This window comes from Felis catus, chromosome F1, assembly GCF_018350175.1.
Source record: "Felis catus isolate Fca126 chromosome F1, F.catus_Fca126_mat1.0, whole genome shotgun sequence".
NCBI classification, from domain to species: Eukaryota; Metazoa; Chordata; class Mammalia; order Carnivora; family Felidae; genus Felis; species Felis catus.
This window is the reverse complement of record NC_058384.1, coordinates 11,568,486-11,574,649: the sequence shown is the minus strand read 5'-3', so window position 1 is coordinate 11,574,649 and position 6,164 is coordinate 11,568,486.

Here is a 6,164-nt window from a genome sequence, read left to right as displayed (position 1 = left end):
TATTGGTGGGCGCACGGCCGCTCGCGGGCTCTCTTTGGTCCGCCACGCGCTCCTCTTGCCCTTGGGGGTTCGGGGGCTCAGCGAAGCCGCAGCTGCCGCTCCCGCTGCCACTGGGGCCGCGCGCGTGCTCGGCCCCCGCCTCCGGTGACCTCTGCAGAGACAGGCAGTGGGGGCAGGAGAAAGTCAGAGGGAAGGACGGACAAACGGACCGCGGCGCGGCCTCCGCGCGCCCGCCACGAGCCGAGAAATTGGCTCAGGGCGCGAGCCCTACCTTTACTATATAGCGCGCCGGGGCGGCCCGGGGCCCCGCCCACTAGCGGCCCGGCTGGCCAATCGCGGGCGCGGAGGAGGCGGAGCCTAGGGCCCGAAGGGGCGGGCGCGGGGACGGCACAAAGGAGCCGCGGCCGCGAACGGGGAGGGCTGGGGCCCTGGGGCGCGAAGGGCGGAGGGAAAAAGACGCGCGCGCAGGCGGCCTGGCGCAGCCCCCTCCTCGCTCGCGGTTGGACGCACGCCCTCCTCTGCCGTAGTGAGGCGCGGGGCACCTGCGTCGCCCGGCGGCCCGCAGACGCCCGGGGACCCCGGTCCAAGCTGTCCTGATCGAGTCCCTCCCGCCCGCCTGCTCGCTGTCGCACGCTCCCGGTCTCCCTCCGCTGCTGGTCCACCCCTCGTAGGCCCTGGAGGAGTGGGGGAAGGTCACTTGGGGACGCCCGAGAGTCGGGGACTCTGCCTGGCTCCGCCCCGCCTCTCCGCTCCGGCACCTGGCGCCCCCTGCGCGCTCCTTCCCACTGCGGTTGCAGTTCCGGCCGGTCCCTCTCCTTGCAGCGCCAGCGCAACCCGCAAGCCCTGGCTCCTGACTGCCTGCTGCGCTTCTTGTGGGCGGCCTGAGCCGCCTCAAGCAGGACACTTGCCAGACCCACCCGGGGCGGCAGTCCGCATCCGCGGGGTGGAAGGGGTAGGAGGCCGACCGCTCGCCCCCAGTTCGTCTTCCCTCGGAATCCCGTCGCACTTCGCGGCGGCCTCACACCAGCCTAGACCCGGGAGACGATTATTTGCACGTGACCCAACCATTGAGGACTCTCTTCCGTGCCCAGCAGGTGGCTGGTAGTCTCACGGACGTGCTTTCGTGCCCCCTGGGGCGTCCTGACCACTCTCTTGTGCTGTAAAATCCCTGAGGCCAGAAGGAATTAGGAAGACCCAGCACGAAGGGCAGGACGTTGAGGGGGCAGTCCGTCTTCCAATCCCTTAGTCCCTGTAGCTGAAAAGCCAAACTGCTCGGTTTCATCTCTCTCTGAACCCTTGAGCAGCTTTTTACCCGTCCCTCTCAAGGCAGTGACACAGCAGAAATCGGCAGGGGTGCCTCCGCAGTGTCTGCGGAGAAGCCCCATCCCCAGAGAGCAACGAAACCCATCCTGGACAGGATGGGACAGCCCTGCGTCACCCCGTACAGGGACACTTGTCAGGGCCACCTTTCTGTCTCCAAGGTCAACCTTGCAGGTCTAAGGACAAGCTTGAGCTGCTACGGAATGAGCTCTCTCCCACGGATCCTTCTTAAGGCCCACCTACAAGATCTGCCAAAACCTGAAAATCCCTGAAATTCTGAAGAGAAGCAGCCACCTAGCCCCCCAGCCCCAGAGGGACTGCTACATTCAGGGCTCTGTCAAGGGCAACTGTGAGAACAGAGAACAGCTCGATGAGAGAGGAAGCCACCCCCCTGCTTTGCCCCTGCAGCGTTTACATTGGAAAAGCCCCAAGTCCCGGTGGGAGAACTGCGCAAGAGGCTACACCTGCAGATACGATGTCCCTGGTCCCTGTCCCAGTAGAAGTTACCTCGTGGAGGAGTTTCCAGCAGGACAGATCCCCGGGAAGGGCATTTGTTTATGGAGTGTGGGCTGCACATAAGAGGGAGGAAAGCCCGTGGGCAGAATCTGCAAAAGGGACTGAGTGAGGGGAGAGGTGGCGTGGGAAGGGACGAAGGGGTTAAGGGAGGGCGTGCTGCCCTTGTGCATACTCCTGCCTCTCACCCTGCCCATCCTCCACCACGGGTTCCCCTCCCCACTCCCTAGCTCTTCCTATCTCTTCTCCAGTAGAAGCATTTGGTAAAACAGAGGATGTGGAGAAAGGCTCACGGTGACAGATTTTTAATTAGAACCCCCATTTCTTCTTTAAAAGGAGGTGCCCTACCTTAGCTTTCTAGGGCTGTAACAAATGCCAAGTAGACGGATTGCTGCGTCTGGCAAGGATGAGCGTTCTCTCTTGCCCTTGACCTACTGTGTTCCTCTGGGGGAGACTCCCTCTTCAAATTTTAGCTCCCCAGCTTTGCTCATGCTTCCCGCTCTGCATGTAGGCTCTTCCCAGGCGCTGACAAGTCCTGAGGGTCGTGCCTGCGCAGCCAGTGAGGGCTCCCGTTCTCAACCAGCCTCCGCCAGGCTTCCTGGGAACTCCGTTATTTCCACCCCAAACTCGGTAGTGCAGCTGGAGACCATGACCTCAGCCCTGGGAGAACCAGGTTCAGCCACTCAGACCATCTAGATGTTTCACCCATGTACCACGTCGCCGCAAAAGAGCGGCCTGGCGAAGGGTAAGACAGACCTGCATTCACAGTCTCAGTTTCAGTGCTTGCTGGCGGTGTGACCTTGGGCAAGTCCTCGTTCTCTCCAGGACTCTTCCTTCGGTTGTAAAACTGGAGTGACACATCGTTGCAAGGATTAAATGGGAGATGTGGGAAAATGCTAAGCACGGGTGCCTGGTGCATAGCAGAAGCTATTAAGTGGGTGGCTTAATTATAATTAGCTGTTTCCATTTGACCTTGTCTCACCTTGAAGCTGTTGCTCTGACTTTGCCACCTTCCCACTCTGATATCCACCCCCTGCCAGGACGCCGAGTTCTCTCAGGAGGTCACCTTGACTAATTCCCTACCCTCCATACCACCTTTCCCCTTGCTTTCCAATGTGCTTCCTGCTCGGTGACCTCCTCTAACTCAAGTAATGAGTAACTTGAGCACAGGATGTCCCTCTGGGCTGTGCCGGACTGGGCTTTTGTTCCCAGGCCCCTTCTGTGAAGGGTGCTGTAGCAGCAGGCTGAAAGCGGAACCTGGTGTCATTCCCTGGAGGGGAGGGGTGCCTCTGGCAGGTGCAGTGTGTGGCTGGGCAGGAGGTGGGGGTGGGAGGAGTGGGCAGGGGGAACTAAGAAAGCTGTCCAGTGCATGCCTACGGAAGCCTGATGTTTCTCTGCAGAGACAAGAAGAAGGAACTCCTCGGCTCACTTGATAATAAATTTTTCTTGAGTTTATTTATTATTGAGGGACAGAGAGACGCAGAGCGTGAGCAGGGGAGGGGCAGAGAGAGGGGGAGACACAGAATCCGAAGCAGGCTCCGGGCTCGGAGCCGTCAGCACAGAGCCCGACGTGGGGCTCGAACTCACAAACCGCGAGATCATGACCTGAGCCGAAGCTGGGACACTTACCCGACAGAGCCACCCAGGCGCCCCTCCTCAGCTCGCTTGAAAGGCTCAGGGCAAGGAGAACCAATTTTCCATCTTTTTCTAGGGAAGAGCAGTGGCTCTAGAGGATGTGGTTAGTTGGGCCCGAGGCTGGTGCTGGGCGTTGGGGTGGACAGAGGGGCAGGAGAGAGGCACGGCAGCGGAGAGAACAGGAGGTTAGGGAGGATGCCAGGTTCTGACTCAGGAAGCAGCCAGGTGCAGTTGTGACCGAAGTAGAATCTCCCCTGGGGCCCAGACAGGACCCCAGCGGGAGCGCAGGACAGGGCAGTCCTGTTTGTAGGCTGGGAGAAGAGGCAGGCCAGCTCAACCCCTGGCCATCGGCTACGTCTGCTCAAGCTCAGAGAGGCTACAATGGAGGTTCACCTGCCTGCAAAAGAGTGGGGGCCGGGCTGCATGAGGGCGAGCCAGCCCCGAAAAGCAGACGCCCCCTCCCAAGCCGTGGGCTCTCGAACCCTCCCCCCCGGGAGGGGGGGCAAACACAACGCCCTCGGCTGTGCAGAGGGCTCCGAAGGCTGAGCCCCCGATCCCCGCGTTGCCACACGTGCTCCCTCACAGCGGGGCTCTGCTCAGCCAGCCCTGGAGTATTTTAAGTACCGAGTGGAGGGGGCTGAGGGTATGTGTTGCATGGTGACTCATCCTGGCAGCAGGAACCGTGTGCAGTGTTGAGGAAAATGGCTCAATGGCAGGCTGTGTTTGCAGTGGAAAGCAGCCGGGATATGCGCCGTTCTGCAACCGAGGCCAGGGAGGCCAGGGAGGGCGCCGGGACACGCCGCCGGACCCCACCGGTCCCGGTGGCAGGATGTGGGTGACGCCTGGGGGGTGCCCACCAGGAGTCTGGGCTGAGCGCCCTAACCAGCCATCAGGGAAGTCTGAGCGCTGCACACGGTGTCCTTCTGCGCTTCACAATGGCCCCTGCCTGTTTGATAGAAAAATAAGTCATTCTCTGGAGTGGTTCTGCTTTCTTGGAAGGCCCCTCAATGGGGATGTGCAGAAATATCCCCCTTGTTCACTTAAGGTCATCCTGGGGGCGCCCGGGTGGCTCAGTGGGTTAAGCGTCCGACTTTGGCTCAGGTCATGATCTCACGGTTTGTGAGTTCGGGCCCCGCGGCGGGCTCTGTGCTGACAGCTCGGAGCCCGGAGCCTGCTTCGGATTCTGTGTCTCCCTTGCTCTCTGCCCCTCCCCCCACTCATGCTCTGTCTCTCGAAAATAAATAATCATTGAAAACAAAAATACAAAAAAAGAGAATAAAGTCATTCTGGCACTTTGCTGTTTCACTGGGTCCAGAATGGAATTCTTGTTCTGGGTGAGGACACAGCAGGACAATAAGGAAAAAGCTTCTTTGTTTTTTGTTTTGTTTCGTTCTGTTTTGTTTTGTTTTTAGCAAGGCCCACTTGCACCTGCCAGGAGTGGCAGGGACAGGTTACCTTGTTTGTCACCGTGGTCACCAGGCCCTGATGGGCGGAGTTCCGGAAGCTGCTTTCTGTTACACCATATTCCTAACTTGAAAGTCAGGCAGCATGCTGGGATCTCTCTCCACTACTCCCATCCTTTACCAAGTATTACATGGTGTATGGAGGTGACCAGAGTGGAGAGAAGAGGATGCACAGAGAATGATTTTTGTTTTGCTTGTTCTAGCAGGACCACAGAAGTGTAAGGTTTCTGTGAGCATCCGGGACACGGGAGGTGGTAGGACTGAAGGCCAGCCGGGCCGCAGTCTCTTGTCATCACTTTCAGAACCAGCCTGTCTGTTCCTCTGTACTTTCCCAGTGGGGGGGGGGGGGGCTAAGAGGTTGAATTTTCTTTCTCCTTGAAAAAAAAATGTCTGGTACCAACCAGTGCATGCTCTAAGCTTTAGAAAATAAGATTTCTTTCCAGAATTTTCCATCTGCTTTAAAGGTGACAAGTGGGCACTCCTCGGAGAGGCTCAGCTCAGGGGGGTGGGGGGGTGGGGCGGGGAGAGGTCCCATTACAGCCTTCTGCTGTCAGAGAGGCATGGTCTTCTTGGCCTTGGGACAGATGTAGATGAGATGAAAATCTGGGGATGTTTTATGATCCCTTTCTTGCTGGACAACTTGAAGTCTTCCGGAGATGAGAGGGAGGACCCATTTTACCATCTGCTGAGTTTTCAGCTTCTTTGTGCAGCCTTAGTTGAGGGCCTGGAGATCATGAGTAGTCACTGTGGATAAGCTCGTCGTATAGAGTGCTCCAATACTGTCCGGGGTCCTCTGGTCTAAACCCCCATCTCCTAGGACAAGGCCGACTAGCCTCTAGTTGAATAGCATAGCCACACGGGCCGTGGACCCCCTGCCCTGTGGCAGCACGTTCCGCTCTTGGGAAACCCTGAGCTAAGAGAGAGTTCCTGTCACTTCGGTACCGTCCTGGCTGTCCCCTTGGGAGAGCACGGCACAGATCTGGTGCGTGTGCGGTGTGCGCAAGCTACACGTATTGCAAACATCTCTGCTGCTTCCTCGTTTTTACCTCTCAGGCCATAAAACCCCCAGTCTCTCTGGTCCTGTAGGAGATTTTTTTTCTAACGCCCTCCCCGTACTGGCTCCCTTCCTCTGCACAGTTTTCCATTTGTTGATGTCCTATTGTCAAGCAAGTGCCCTGGCCCCTCAAGACCGAGTCCAGTGGAGATAATTTTTATGTGCGATCCGGATAGTGT